The sequence below is a fragment of the Enhydra lutris genome, unplaced genomic scaffold, assembly GCF_002288905.1.
Source record: "Enhydra lutris kenyoni isolate GAN:26980312 unplaced genomic scaffold, ASM228890v2 scaffoldscaffold54, whole genome shotgun sequence".
In the NCBI taxonomy this organism is placed as follows: domain Eukaryota; kingdom Metazoa; phylum Chordata; class Mammalia; order Carnivora; family Mustelidae; genus Enhydra; species Enhydra lutris.
In genome coordinates this window covers 9,129,863-9,145,616 of record NW_019154138.1, presented here as the reverse complement: position 1 = coordinate 9,145,616, position 15,754 = coordinate 9,129,863, and the positions used below count along the sequence as shown (strand labels likewise).

The window sequence follows — 15,754 nt, the reverse complement described above, 5'->3', positions numbered from 1 at the left end:
GCTCCCTCCCTTTCCCATGAGGGGCAGAAAGACCCACCAAGGCACGAGGCTGGGGGGGGGTGGGTCTGAGGGTCTGGTGACTGTACGGGTGCCACCCCTCCACCAAGGAGATGGGTGCTGGGGGCATAATGCAACTTCCCAGGGGCCTGCCGCTTCTACCTCTGCACAGTATTTTGGGAGAGAAATGTAGAAATGTGGTCTCAAATACTTGAGAAATAAAGGTCGGGGAGACGGTGCTGGAAAGATGGCAGGAAGCACCAGGACTCTGTCTCCCCACCGAGACCAGAACTGGCATGGGCACAACGATCTATCTGATAGAACTGTTCTGAAACTCTGGAGTCTTTGAATGCTTGCCACTCCAGGGAAACACGTGGGCGGTAAACTGGGGTTAATTTCGGTCAATTCCAGCTCTAAGCCGGAGCAGCTTTCCATACCCCAGACCCAGCCACATGGTGGACAGATGCGCCCATGTTCCTGGGGCAGCCTGCACACAGCGTACAAGAATTGGGGTGACTGAAAAGGACCCTGTCCTCCAAATACTGGAGATTTGTGCTCTGCTTGCTGGTTATTGCTTCTGATCACCGAAGTGGAGAAAGAAAAGGCAAGCAGTCATTGTTGTCGTGTCTCCCCTCATTGCTGCAAGACCCTCTCCCTCCGGTTAAACTCTCTGGAGACTGAGAGGGCCACATCCCTTTGTTCCCATCATGATTCTTCCTTTTTCCCCTTTCTGGAGCTAGACACTAAAGACTGGGACATTCAAAAATGACTACAATGTAAGGAGAAAATTAGAAAATGACCACATATGCCCAAGGAAAACTCAGAAAAGATACCAGAAGATGTTAGGCTTACCCTCAGACTGCTGATCCTTGGCACAGAGACATCCCACAGCAATGCAAAAACCAACACAAGAAACAGAAACAATAACAAAACCCCAGCAAACTGTGGGGAAAAGAGAGATTCTGATTTCCAGAATTATCACATTATTATACCCAAATATCCAGGATTCAACAACAACAAAAAAATCACAAAGCATATGAAGAGACAGGAAAGTATGACTCATTCGAAGAAAAAAAAATCAACAGAATCTGTCCCTGAGAGAGACTTAATGGCAGATAATGATTTTAAAACAACGGTCTCAAAGAGGCACCCGCCTGGGTCACTTAGCCAAGCATGAAACTCTTGATCTCAGGGCTGTGGGTTTGAGGCTCACAATGGGTGTGGAGACTGCTTAAAAAGAAAATCTTTTTTTTTTTTCTTTTTAAGACTTTATTTATTTATTTATTTGACACAGAGAGAGAGACAGCGAGAGAGGGAACACAAGTGGGAGAGGGGGTGGGAGAGGGGGTGGGAGAGGGAGAAGCAGGCTTCCTGCTGAGCAGGGAACCTGAGGGAGCCTGATGTGGGGCTCTATCCCAGGACCCTGGGATCATAACCTGAGCCGAAGGCAGATACTTAATGACCAAGCCACCCAGGCGCCCAAAAATAAAATCTCTTTTTAAAAAACTGTTTTAGGGGCGCCTGGGTGGCTCAGTGGGTTGGGCCGCTGCCTTCGGCTCGGGTCATGATCTCGGGGTCCTGGGATCGAGCCCCGCATCGGGCTCTCTGCTCGGCAGGGAGCCTGCTTCCTCCTCTCTCTCTACCTGCCTCTCTGCCTGCTTGTGATCTCTCTCTGTCAAATAAATAAATAAAATCTTTAAAAAAAAAAAAAAAAACTGTTTTAGGGGCGCCTGGGTGGCTCAGTGGATTAAAGCCTCTGCCTTCGGCTCGGGTCATGATCCCAGGGTCCTGGGATGGAGCCCCACATCGGGCTCTCTGCTCAGCAGGGAGCCTGCTTCCTCTTCTCTCTCTCTCTGCCTGCCTCTCTGCCTACCTGTGATCTGTCAAATAAAAAAAAAATATTTAAAAAAATATTTAAAAAATTAAAAAATAACTGTTTTAAATGCTCCAAGAACTAAAGAAAGAGAAAGTCAAGAACACGATGTGTGAACAAAATAAAAATATCAATAGAGAGAAAACTTAAAGAGAAATCACAAAGAAATTCTGAAGCTGATGAGTACAATCACTGAGATGGAAAATTCACCACAGGGATTCAAAGGCAGATGCGGATAGGCAGAAGAATCCGTGAACTTCAAGATAGGACAATGGACGTTACTGAAGCGGACAAACAAAAAGAGAAAGATTGAAAAAAAAAGCAAAACAGAGAGGAAGGCAAACCATAAGAGACTTTTAACTCTAGGAAACAAACAAAACTCAAGGAGGGTTGCTGGAGAAGGGGTGGGGGTGTGATGGGGTAACTGGGCGATGGGCATTAGGTGATGGAATGAGCACTGGGTGTTCTATGCAACGGATGAATCACTAAATTCTACCCCAGAAACTAATAATACATTACATGTTAACTAAATTGAATTTATTATTTTTTTAAAAGATTTTATTTATTTGACAGACCACAAGTAGGCAGAGAGGCAGGCAGAGAGAAAGAGGAAGGGAAGCAGGCTCCCTGCTGAGCAGAGAGTCCGATGCGGGGGGGGGGGGGGGGGGGGGGGGGCGGGCGGGGGGGGGGGGCTCAATCCCAGGACCCTGAGATCATGACCTGAGCTGAAGGCAGAGGCTTAACCCACTGAGCCACCCAGGCGCCCTGAATTTATTTTTTTTTAAATATTTTATTTATTTGGGAAAGAACAAGAGCAGAGCCAGAGAGCATGAGCAGGGTGGGGGAGGGGCAGAGGGAAAGGTGGTAGCAGGCTCCTGGCTCAGCAGGGAGCTGGCTGCAGGGCTCGACCCCAGGACCCTGAGATCACAACCTGAGCCAAAGGCAGAGGCTCAACCCCCTGAGCCACCCAGGTGTCCCAAACCACGGACTTTTAAACAACCAACAAAACAAAAAAGAAATCACAAGGGAGTTAGAAAATATTCAGAGATAAATGAAATAACACAACACACCAAAACTTATGGGGCACAGCAAAAGCGATTATAAGGGGAAAATTTATTGTTGCAAATGCTTATATTAAAAAACAAGGAAGGTCTCAAACCAACAGATTAACCTTACAATTTTAGGAACTAGAAAAGGTGGAACAAACTAAAACCGAGACCATCGGAAAAAAAAGGAAATGATAAGTGTTGGAGCAGAAATAAACAGAGAACAGAAAAACAATAGAGAAAAATCAATGAAACCAAAATTGGTTCTAAAAACGATCAACAAAATCAACAAACTTTTAGTTAGACTAACAAAAAAAGAGAACTCAGTAAAATCAAAACTAAAAGTGTACCAGTTCTATAGAAATAATAAGGATTATGAGAGTACAATGAACAACTGTATGCCAACAAACTGGAAAACCTAGATAAAATGGAGAAATTTCTAGAAACACACAACCTACCAAGACTAACTAAAAAATAATAGAAAATCAAAACAGAGCTGTACCTAATAAGGAGATTAGATCAGTAATCCAAACTCTCCCAATGAAGAAATTCCTTGGACCTGATGGCTTCACTGGTGAATTCGATCACACATTTTTTTTTTTTAAAGATTTTATTTATTTATTTGACAGACAGAGATCACAAGTAGGCAGAGGGAGAGCAAGGGAAGCAGGTTCCCCACTGAGCAGAGAGTCCGGTGCGGGGCTCAATCCCAGGACCCTGAGATCATGACCTGAGCTGAAGACAGAGGCTTAACCCACTGAGCCACCCAGGCGACCCTCGATCACACATTTAAAGAAGAACTAATACCAGTTCTTCCCAAACTTTCCCAAAAATGAGAGGAGGAAACACTTCCTAACTTACTCTATTAGGCCAACATAACCCTGATACCAAAGCCAGACAAAGACACTTTAAGAAAACCATAGACTAATATCCCTTATGAACATTAATGTGAAAATCCTCAAAATTCTAGTAAATTGAATACAAAGCCTATTAAAAGGATTATACACTGGGGTGCCTGGGTGGCTTAGTCAGTTAAGCGTCTGACTCTTGATTATGGCTCAGGTCATGATCTCATGGGTCGTGAGATCAAGCCCCGCACTGGGCTCTGCTGTCAGCAGGGAGTCTGTTTGAGAGTCGCTCTCCTTCTCCCTCTGTCCCTCCTCGATGCTTACACCTGTGTGCATTCTCTCTCTCAAATAAATAAATACATACATATGTAAATAATTTTTTTTTAAAAAAGAGGATTATACACCATAACCAAGCGGGACTTATTCCTGGAATGTAAGGATGGTTTACCGCATGTAACTTGATCAGTGGAACACAGCACACCAACAAAAGGAAGAGAAAATACACGTGATCATCTTGATTGATGCAGAAAACACATTTGGCAAAATTCAACACCCTTTCATATCTTAAAAAAAACAACAAAAAAACCCCTCAACCAAATAGGAATACAAGGAAACGATCTCCATTTAGAAAGCCAAGTATGCAGACTCACAGCAAATAACATACCCAATGGTGGAAGACCAAAAGCTTTTTCTCCAAAATAAGGAACAACGCCGGGGGTCTGCTTTCCCCAATTCAATAGAGTAGTGAAATTTTTAGCTAGAGCAATTAGGTAAGAAAAAGAAATGGAAAAAGAAAAGAAAAAGAAATTTTTAGCTAGAGCAATTAGGTAAGAAAAAGAAACTGAGCCACCCAGGCGCCCTACAATATATTTTTTTAAAGATTTTATTTATTTATTTATTTGACAGACAGAGATCACAAGTAGGCAGAGAGGCAGGCAGAGAGAGAGGAGGAAGCAGGTTCCCTGCTGAGCAGAGAGCCTGATGCCCGGGGCTCCATCCCAGGACCAGCCACCCAGGCGCCCCTACAATATTCTTATATGTAGAAAAATTGCTAAAACTAATACAAGAATCTGGCAAAGTTGCAGTGTCCAAAGCCCACACACAAAAATCAGTTGTGTTTCTCTACACAAAGGATGCCGAATCTGGAAGGGCAATTACAGAAACAATTCCACACACCATAGCATCAAAAAGGATAAAATAGGGGCTCCCGGGTGGCTCAGTGGGTTAAAGCCTCTGCCTTCAGCTCAGGTCATGATCTCAGGGTCCTGGAATTGAGCCCCGCATTGGGCTCTCTCTCAGCTGGGAGCCTGCTTCCCCCTCTCTGTCTGTCTGCCTCTCTGCCTACTTGTGATCTCTCTCTCTGTGAAATAAATAAAATCTTTTTTTTAAAAAAAAGGATAAAATACTTAGAAATTAACCAAGGAGGTGAAAAACGTGTACACTGAAAACTACAAAACATTGTCAAAAGAAATTAAAGGCATAAATAAACGGAAACACATTCACAATTACAGGTTCATGAATTGGAAGATTTAATACTGTTAAAATGTCAATATTAGCCATCTACAGATTAAACCTAATCCCTACCAAAATCTCCACGATTTTTTTTGCAGAAACAGAAAAACCCATCCTAAAATTCATATGGAATCTCCAGAGACCCCCAATTAGCCAAAAGAATCCTGAAAAAGGAGAACAAAACTGTAAGACCCATAATTCCCGATTTTGAAACTTACTACCAACTAAATCAAAACAGTGTAGAATGGGCATAAAAACAGATGTAGAGACGACTCTTGAACAAGATGGGTTTGAACTGCGTGAGCCCATTTATACATGAATTTTTCCAAGAAATACAGTACTGTAAATGTATTAGTGTATTTTCTCTTCCTTATGATTTTTTTGAAGATTTTATTTATTTATTTGACAGAGAGAGAGATCACAAGTAGGCAGAGAGAGAGGAGGAAGCAGGCTCCCCGCTGAGTGGAGAGCCCGATGTGGGGCTCGATCCCAGGACCCTGAGATCATGACTTGAGCCGAAGGCAGAGGCTTTAACCCACTGAGCTACCCAGGTGCCCCTCCTTATGATTTTCTTAATAACATTTTTCCCAAGCTTCCTTTATTGTAAGACTATAGCATATAATCATATAACATAGAAAGCATGAGTTAAATGACGGTTTCTATTATCGGTAGGGCTTCTGGTCAACTATCTGCTATCAGTAAGTATGTATTTGAAGAGTCAAAAGTTATACATAGATTTTGACTAGGGGTCAGCACTCCTAACCCCCACATTGTTCCAGGGTCAATGGTATATGGTATAGACCAATAGAATAGAATAGAAAGCCCAGAAATAAACTCTTGCATAGATGGCCAAATGATTTTTGACAAAGGTGCCAAGACCATTCAGTGGGGGAAAGGACAGTCTTTTACAGCCTTCTAATAAATGATGCTGGGCAAACGGGATATCTACATGCAAAAGAATGAATTCGGACCCTTACTTTACACTCCATTTAAAATTCATTCAAAATGGATCAAGAAGGGTGGAGCCTGGGTGGCTCAGTCATTAAGCATCTGCCTTCAGCTCAGGTCATGATCCCAGGGTCCTGGGATCGAGCCCCTCACTGGGCTCCCCGCTGGGCCGGATGCCTGCTTCTCCCTCTCCCACTTCCCTTGCTTGTGTCCTCTCTCTCACTGTGTCTCGCTCTGTCAAATAAATAAAATCTTAAAAAAAAAAAAAAAAGGGGTCAAGCGCCTAAATATAAGACCCAAAACAGTAAGAACTCTGAGGAGAAAACACAGGACAAAAGCTGAATCACGATGATTTGGCAATGATTGCCTCCTACCCAAGGCACAGGTAATCACGTATATATACACATATACACATACAAATTGGACTTCATGAAAATCTTTAAAACTTTGAGCATCAAAAGACACTATCCACAGAGTAAAAAGGCAACACACAGAATGGGAGAAGTTATTTGCAAAACACATATTTGACAAGGAATTTATCATCGGAATACATAGAGAATGCCTAGAATTCAGTAACAAAACTAAATGTGTGGATCTGAACAACAATGAGACCAACAACTCAATTCAAAAGTGGGCAAAGGACTTGAAGAGACATTTCTCCAAAGAAGATGTAACAACGGCCAATCAGCACATGAAAGACGCACAGCATCACCAATCCTTAGGGAAATGCAATCAAGACCACAGTGAGGGGCCCCTGGGTGGCTCAGTCTGTTAAGCAGCTGACTTCGGCTCAGGTCATGATCCCAGGGTCCTGGGATCAAGCCCCACATCAGGCTCCCAGGTCAGCAGAGTGTCTGTTTCTCCCTCTCCCTCTGCCCCTTCCTTTACTCTGCACACATGTGCTCTCTCTCTCTCTCAAATAAATAAATAAATCTTTTTAAAAAACCGACTAGAATGAGACTGATACCACCTCACTCCCATTAGGATGGCTACTACCAAAACAAAACAAAACAAAACAGAAAACAATAAATACCGGCGAAGATGTGGAGAAATCAGAACCCCTGTGTGCCACTGGTGGGCATGGAAAAATGGTACAGCTGCTGTGGAAAACAGGATGGTGATTCCACAAAACAATTAAAAATGGAATTACCATACGACTCAGCAGTTCCACTTCTGAGCATCTACTCAAAAGAACAGAAAGCAGTCTCCCAGGTTCACAGCAGCCTTATTTGCAATCGCTAAAACACGGAGATAACCCGAGTACCCCTCAGTGGAGGAACAGAGAAGCGGGATGCGGTATATTCTTGCAATGGAATATTATTTAGCCTTAGGCAGGAAGGAAATCTTGCAACATACAACATGGCTAACCCTTGAGGGTGTTACACTAGAAGAAATGAGCCAGTCCCAAAAAGACAAAGGTGACACGCTTGCACTTACATGAGGCACACAGAGTATCCTATCCACAGAGACAGAAGGTAGAATGGTGGTGGCCAGGGGCTGGGGAATGGGTGTTACTGGACAGTGGGCATAGAGGTTCGGTTGTACAGAATGAGAAGAGTCCCGGGGGTGGGTAGTGGTGACAGTTGCACAGCAGTGTGAAGGTGCCTATCACTCCTGAATATTTTAAGTGGTTAAAATGGTTAAGATAGTAAGTTTTATACTATGTGCCTTTTTAACTTCGAACAAATAGAGTCTATATATTCCTTTAGAAGTCCACGTTGAGAAGAGAACCTAGCCTAAGGAAACATTCCAGAATGTGAGCAAAGCTCTAGCTAGCGGGATGTCCGTGCCCGATCTTTCCTGACACGGAAAAACTGGCTCAGACACCAAGCCACCCGAAGTACCAGGGCCTCAGGAAGGTTAGCGTCCCCCGGCCCCCGCCCCCACCCTCCGCCCAGGGGACCGGAGGGGAGGCTGTAGAGAGAGGTCTCCTCCGGTGGAGGTCTCCTGCGGCAAGCCAAGCCTTTTGCTCAATTACATGGAAAAAAAAAAAAAAAAAAATGAACTTGCAATAAGCATTTTGAGCACAGAAGACCGGAAACAAAGTTTCCTCCTCCTCCTTTTTCTTGCCATTGTCTCTGCCTGGTTCCCTCTTCCTCCAGACATCATCATGGTCCATGGCCCCCTGCCTGGCCCCCCTCAACTGTCCCAGTGCCCCTCATGGGAAGTTCTGTGCCTCCCTGAACACAACCATCCTTGCACCCGCCGTGCACTTACCCCCTCGCCTAACTTGTCTTTCTTCACTGCAGTCACACGTCATGTACTTGTTTGTTGTGTTTCTGTTGGCACATCAGTGAGACCTGTCCTGTTCTCAGCTCTAACCCAGTGCCCAGTGCAGAACCTGACATGTTCTGGAAACTCTTTGCCGAGGGGGTTAATGATCGCTGGGCGGAGCCAGGCGGGAATCCGTGTAGTCAGTACTGGGCATCCTACCTCCAAGAAGTTTCTCTGTGTGGGGGGTGGTGGGGGGAGGAGTGTCTCCTCCCTGCGTGGCCTAGCCACTCTCCAGCTTCTCTCTCTCCTCCCTTCTCTTGGGAGCAAATACAGCACCGACCCCCAGCACCCCAACCCACTCACAGGCCCCACACAGAGCCTGCCCTGCAGCCGCCCTGTCCTGGTCCCTGCTGACCACTTTGCATATGGCCTCCACCAACCCCGATCCTAATCAAGGTACTTTCCCAAAAGTACTTCCCTTCTTGAGAGCAATCTGGTGGGAAATGTGGAAAGAAATAAATGTCACCTTCATATATATATATATGAAGGTGTATATATATATATACACACACTAATACATATATATTTTAAAATTCTTCCCACATTTTATATATATCTGTATCTATCTATCTATCTATAAATAAAACAGAGGAAACAGTCCATGCATAGTAGAAGAAAACAAGACCCAATCTAAATGCTTAAATAGGCAAATATGGGTCCACCATTCTATGGACAACTATGCAGCCACTTAAAATGCCAATATACTCATGTTATAAAGAGTGAATTTCCTTAATATACACGGTGTTTTTACAACTAAATAGGAGAAAGACTAACAACCCAACAGAAAAGTAGGAAAAGAATATGAATAGACAGTCTATGGAAAATGAACTACAAATGACCCTTAAATATTTGAAAAGATAAGAGAAATGGGGGGGTAGATATCATCGTTCGTCTCCCAGATCTGCAAATAGGGAAAAGTCTAATAACACACATGCTGGGACGAGTGTGGGAAGCAGGCCCCCTCACAGGTAGCTGCTGGGAGTGCGATTTAGTCCAACACATAAGGACGGTAATTTGCCATATTTATCAAAGTTCAAACTGCGTATTTCTTTTTGACCTTGCAAATCCACTCCTGGATCTGTTCGTTTGTTCGTTCTTTCTTTCTAGCTTTTATTTATTTATGAGAGAGAGTGAGAGAGCGTGAGAGAGCATGAGAGAGCACGCGTACAGGTGTGCAAGGCGTGGGGAGGGGCAGAGGGAGAAGCAGACTCCCCGTCAAGCAGGAAGCCCTATGAGGGGCTCGATCCCAGCACCCTGAGATCAGGACCTGAGCCGAAGGCAGGTGCTTAACTGAATGTTTTTCTCCAGTTTTTCTCTGTCCTCCTGAATGTTTTTCTTAAAGACTTACTCTCACATATGCAAACATGATACTTAAACAAAGATATTCATTACAACACTGTTTGGGATAGCAAGAGAAACATTCAGGGAACAACCTAAATGCCCAATTTAACAGTAGTTAAATTAATGATGACACAACCATATAATGAAATACTCTGTAGCTGTTAAAAAGGAAAAAGCAGGGGCGCCTGGGTGGCTCACTGGGTTAAAGCATCTGCCTTCGGCTCAGGTCATGATCTCAGGGTCCTGGGATCTAGCCCCGCATCAGGCTCCCTGCTTGGTGGGAAGTCTGCTTCTCCCTCTCCCACTCCCCCTGCTTGTGTTCCCTCTCTCCTGTGTCTCTCTCTGTCAAATAGATAAAATCTTTAAAAAGAGAGAAAAAAAAAAAAAGGCAGATTTTTTTTGGTTTTGATGTGGAAAGATTTCCAAATTGTATTACATTTTGAAAAAAGATAAAAAAAACTATAGAGTATATCACCATTTGTAAGAAGGGGGATATCTATACCCATATTTATATCTGTATCTATCTATCCATCTATCCATATCCATGTTTGTAAAGGCCCACCTGAATGATCTTTGTAAGGACACATGAGAACCTGGTAACACTGGTGCCTTCAGGGAGGGTAATCAGGTGGCTGGGAGACAGGGGAAGGCGGACACTTACTCTGCATCATAACCTCTTTGTATATTTTATATCATTTTACTATATGAATATATTAGCTATTAAAAATGAAATAATTTAAAAAATGATATAGGATGTACTTTCCCTCTAATATGTAATTCCATTTTATTCAGTTTAAAAAGCATAATTCCATTTTGGTTTTTATGTATGAGTCCACAGAAAAATATGAATATACACACATAGAAAAAAGACTGGAAATAAACCAAAGTAGAAGCAGAGGTCATCCAAGGTCAAGTCAGTGTTCCCGCAGGCTCTCTGAAGTTCTCCTTTGCTATATGTTCTCAGAGTTCTCAGAGGCATCTCAGGTAGAAGGTCTGCTAAAAACCTTTCTGGGGAAGACTCCTGTGTCTAGAGAATTTATCGGAAGACTTTGGAGTGACACACAGGTTGGAGCAGGAGTCCCATCACAGAGAGTCAGGCTTAAAACAAGCAAGATAAATGAGTGAACTCACGTTTCCCCATGACTCTCATTTCTCCATCCCAGGAAAATGACTAGTTTCATGCCCTGCTCAATCAGGGAGAAAGGATGACCACAGAACAGAAGAAGAGTCTGGGATCAGAGATGGCCAGAGGAACCAAGCTCACCTCCACCTCTACCCTCCAGATTCACAGAGGGCTGAAGGACACGTGGGGCTTCCCAAAGGAACAGAATAGGGGTTCATGCCAACTTTACTCAGTCCTCAAGGACCCAAGAGCCTTCAGATAGCATATGGGTAATATAATCATGCCCAGTTTACAGGCAACAAGTCCCACATACGACCAAGTGCTTGCCTGCCCCATCCCTTCTGGTTTTAAGTACAGTGTGTGGGAGACACATGTTCTCCTGGGTGGCCAGAGGGATCAAAAACCTTCCCTTCTCCGCACAGCCTACAGCAACAGGCAGACTGATCATTTTTCTTTTTTTTTTTCTTTGCAAATCCTCTAGGTGTTTTCCTTGCAGAATGGGTTTCAGCCAAGGTAGACTTGGGGCTACTAGCCAACGCTCAAAAAATAGATTTGGCAAAGGACCCCAGTAGTTTATGTCCTCAGAATACCGACAAAAAGTTTTTACAAAGTATTGGCACTTGTGTTAATTTGCTTGAGCCTTAGTGCTGCTCTGGAAAGCAGAAACTAGGTTCTGGGCTGGTGAATTAGCTTCCTAGCTTGGTTACAGTTGTAACAAAGCACCCTCAGGGGGAGGAGCCTTCCTTGGCTTTTCTGGTTTCTGCTGGTTGCTGGTAATTCTTGGGGTGTCCAGCCTTATAGACGCATCAGTTCTGGTCTCTGTCTCTGTTGTCACCTGGATGTCATTTCACGGCGTGTGTGCATCTTCATAAGCTGACTTCCTCTCTTATAAGGACACCAGTCACACTGAATTAAGGACCCAGTTAACTCTGGTATGACTTCAGCTTAACTAATGGCATCCGCTACTACCCTATTTCCAAATAAAGTCACAACTCAGAGATACGGAGGGTAAGGACTTCATATCTTTCTCCAGGACACAACTCAATTCATCACAGCTGGGAAAAGACACCCCAAGAAGTTTTGCGGAATTTTCCTCCTGCCCTGCAAAAGTCCAGTCGGAGGCGCAAAGCTAGGCAACCTGCGAAAACTCTTCCAGAGCACTTTCCCTTCTGCTGGTCTGCCCTCACGGAGGACCCACTGCTCTCCATGCACTGAGGTGGACCAGGCACTGGGGCGTATCTCATCCAACCCTGAGGCACGCTCTGAAGGACGTATTATCACCCCCAGCTCACAGATGAGAAATTGACCTTCTGAGGAAATTGACATGGTCACCCAGCAAACACCAGGTGCTGAGGGCCATGGTCCCTCTGCTTCCCACAGCAGGCACGCACCAGGCAAGCCATGTGCCGGGCTTTGGGGACAAGGCAGGTGGGCACGATCAGCACCTTGGCAGCGGGAGACCAAGCCGAATGCTTTTCTGGACTTACTGCTTCTTAGAAGGAAAAGCAATTTGGAGGGAGGAGGCTCTAGGCACTGGCCTGTGAGTACAGCCCACCTCCGGACACTCCCAGGTTTGGGAGGCTAGGAAGTTCTGGTTTTCCAACTGTTTTTAAAGTCTGCAAACCCCCAACCTTTTAAAAAGGAAATGGAAGAACCCCCAACTTATAAAAAGGATGCAAACCAGGCTGAAGGCAAAGGACCTTGCTCAGACATCCCTAAATGGCTGGTTCAGCAAACCCCAGGTCCTGACCCCCCAAGTGAGAAAAATGGCTGAAAACCACATAAAATGCCAAAAGCGGGCGCCTGGGTGGCTCAGGATAAAATGGATAAAATGCCAAAAGCAAGTAACAAAATGACGCCCATGTTTTCACCCGATTATGAGGTTAAAACATTCATCGGATATAGTCTGGGGGGACTTGACATGAAGAAATTACTGTTCAAATGCTTCCAGTCTTCAGATGGTGCCGTGTTTTTGTTGTTGTTGTTGTTTTTGTTTTGTTTTTTTAAAGATTCCTTATTTTTTAGTACATTCGGAGATATTTCAGTTAAATGCTATGACGTCTGTTTGCCATTTGTTTCAAAATGAGGTGTGGCAGAGATGAAAGTGGGCTGAGGAACGCAGGGGTTGAGTGATGGTTACATGGCGCTTCCTTACATCCAAACCAGCAAGCTGGCAGGCTCAACCTCACTAACTCCGTTCCTTTTATCCTCATTGTCAATAATAATAATAATAATAGTAATAATAATAGTAATAATAATAAAGCATGTTTACGCTTAAAAGCGTGAATTGTGCAGAATGAGTCGCGAGACTTTCAAAATGCCTTTTTTTTTTTTTTTTAATTATTATCGAGGTAGAGTTGCCTACAATGTTATATTAGTTTCAGGTGTAAAACAGCAAGGCCACAACTCCACACACATGCAGCTATCCTCTACTATAATACCCTTGCCATCTTAGATTCCTTCTACTGTACATTCATCTCTCTGACTTACTTATTTCGTAACTGAAAGTCTGCACCTCTTTTCTGTAAAGCACTTTACTGAGCTACGATGGACATGCAAAAAGCCGTGTTTAGTATACCTTTTGAGATTAGCGGTGAGCATGCACCTGTGAAATCAGCTCCACGATCTATGCCATAAGCCCGTCCATCACCTCCAAAAGTTTCTCCTGCCCTCTATTATTTGTGCATGTTAACTCTAGGCTCGATGCTGTACAGATCTCTAGGAATGACCTATGTAGCCAACAAAGTTTGTACCTCTTGATCCCTTTTACCTATCTCGCCCCTACCCCCCGCCTCCCGCTGCTATAAGTCTTTAAAAAACAATTAAAAGTTAAAGTTCCAGGAGCTTTGGGAGGCTGGGGAGAAAGGGGAGCGCAGCCGGGTACCCCGCCCCTCAGCTCGGGTAACCCCTACTTGCCTCCCTCTGCGGCTCGCACCTCCACCCCCAAACTCCGCCGGGCAGCGGGCGCCCCATCTGTCCACCGGTCGGTCAGTCCCTGCACCCTGCCACCGGGTCAGCCAGCCGGCAGCCGGCGGAGCCCCCCGGCCTAGCGCCCTCGGGCACCCCCGGCCCGGTGCTCCCCACGCCGCTAGCCCGCCGAGCCCGCAGTTCCGGGGCTCGCTCTGCACTCACCCCGCGCGCTCCGGCTCCGCCACGCTTCAGCCCCGCCGCGCACGAAACTGAAAGCGGGCGGAGAGCACCCGGGCTGGTGCTGGGAGCCGGCGGCCGCTGCCGAGAAGTCACGTGGATTCCAAGTGCCGCCGCCGGCGGGGGCGCGGGCCGGGCGGTGGCGCACCGCGGCTCCCGCGCTCTGCGCGCGGTTCGCCCCAACCCAGGCACGGCCCACGGAGGCGACACGGAGGCAGGAGAGCGCGCGTGGAGGAGATCAGGGTGCCCCAGGAGGACCCCGGGCTGAGCTCCCCTCTCCCGGGCTGAGCTCCCCTCTCCCGGCCCGTGGGGACACTAAGGAGGCGGGGACAGGGTGGGAAAGAAGAGATGGTCGCTGTGCAGAAGGAGACAGAACCCAGGGGCCCGGCTCCTGTCCCGCGGTGCTCTCCAGACTGAAAGGAGGGGTGAAGGGGGTAACAGCAATAATTGGTCTTACTAACTGAGCCTTCGGTTCTCCGACCCGGTGCTGGACACTATCTCGGAAAGTATCTAATCCTCAGAATAACCCTAAAATGCAGACGCAAGCATGACTCCATTTTACAGATGAGCAAACTGAGGCTTAGCCAGGCGAACGAATTTGCCCCAGTCGCACAGGCAGAGATGAGGAAGAGAGGAACCAAGAGCGCTGGTGGGTCAGAAGGAAGATGAGGCTCCCCGGGGAGGGGCTCTGCAGCCCTCCTGAGCAAGGACTGGTCCAACTACCCTCCCAAAGTTCCACTATAAGCTTCTGGCTTTTCTGCACCCCTCCTGGGACAGGGAGCTCCCCTCCTTCTGCCGGGGACACATCCGTCCTGGGGACAAGTCAGCCTGCTAGGAAGGTCCTCCACTCACCTCCCTGGGCTGGTTTGCACTCTCCGCTCACTTCCATCCCATGTGAGTATGAAGGTACTGCAGGATAGCGGTCACATCAGTGTCAGACAGCCCTGGACTGAAGTCCTGCTCTCCAGCTACTGGCCAACTGCCTTTACTCGGGCCACCTTGACCCTGCTAGAGGCCCTGCCTGCCAGTCCCCAGAGGAGGTCCTGGTCAGCTTAGTGAGTGTCCCACCCTTGCTTTGGGTCCCAAGAGATAAAGAGAAACAAGCCCAAGAGAGGGGCACCTGGGTGGCTCAGTCAGTTAAGCATCCACCTTTGGCTCAGGTCATGAACCCAGGATCGGGGGATTGAAGCCCCCCCAATCCCCGCCGACGGGCTCCCTGCTCAGAGGGGTTCTGCTTCTCCTTCTGCCGCACTTTTCCATCAAAATAAATAAACAAAATCTTTTAAAAAACAAAAAACAAGCCCAAGAGAGCACTTGGAGGGGCTAGAGCAGGGCTCAAGTTGGTGGTTTCCCATGAAATGGTCCCAAAGGTGAAGGGGCAGCTCTCTTGCCTCCGAACCAGCAAAATCCAGGCTAGGCCCTTTGGGCACATTCCTGATATGGGCCCTGATCTCTTCTCTCTCCCCCTCCTCTTTGTTCTCGTTGCTACAGCAGCCTCCATTCAGTTCCTTTTTCTTCTTTTCTTTTTTGGGAGGGGAAGGGCAGAGAGAGAGAGAGGAGGGAGAAAGAAAACAAGCAGGCCTCACCCACAGTGTGGAGTGCAACACAGGGCTCGATCCCATGACCCAAGCCGAAATAGAGTCAG

General features: G+C 46.2%; 1 protein-coding gene across 4 annotated transcripts in view; it reads right to left on the bottom strand.

The window, feature by feature from the left end:
* LOC111157348 (NLR family CARD domain containing 5) overlaps positions 1–14,132 on the bottom strand; it is an 85,296-nt gene extending 71,164 nt beyond the window's left edge. For all 4 annotated transcript variants that reach the window (XM_022518680.1, XM_022518683.1, XM_022518682.1 and 1 more), the window contains exon 1: positions 14,095–14,132. The gene's annotated coding sequence lies outside the window, so the exon portion shown is untranslated. The remainder of the gene's footprint in view (positions 1–14,094) is intronic.
* Positions 14,133–15,754: the final 1,622 nt, after the last annotated feature.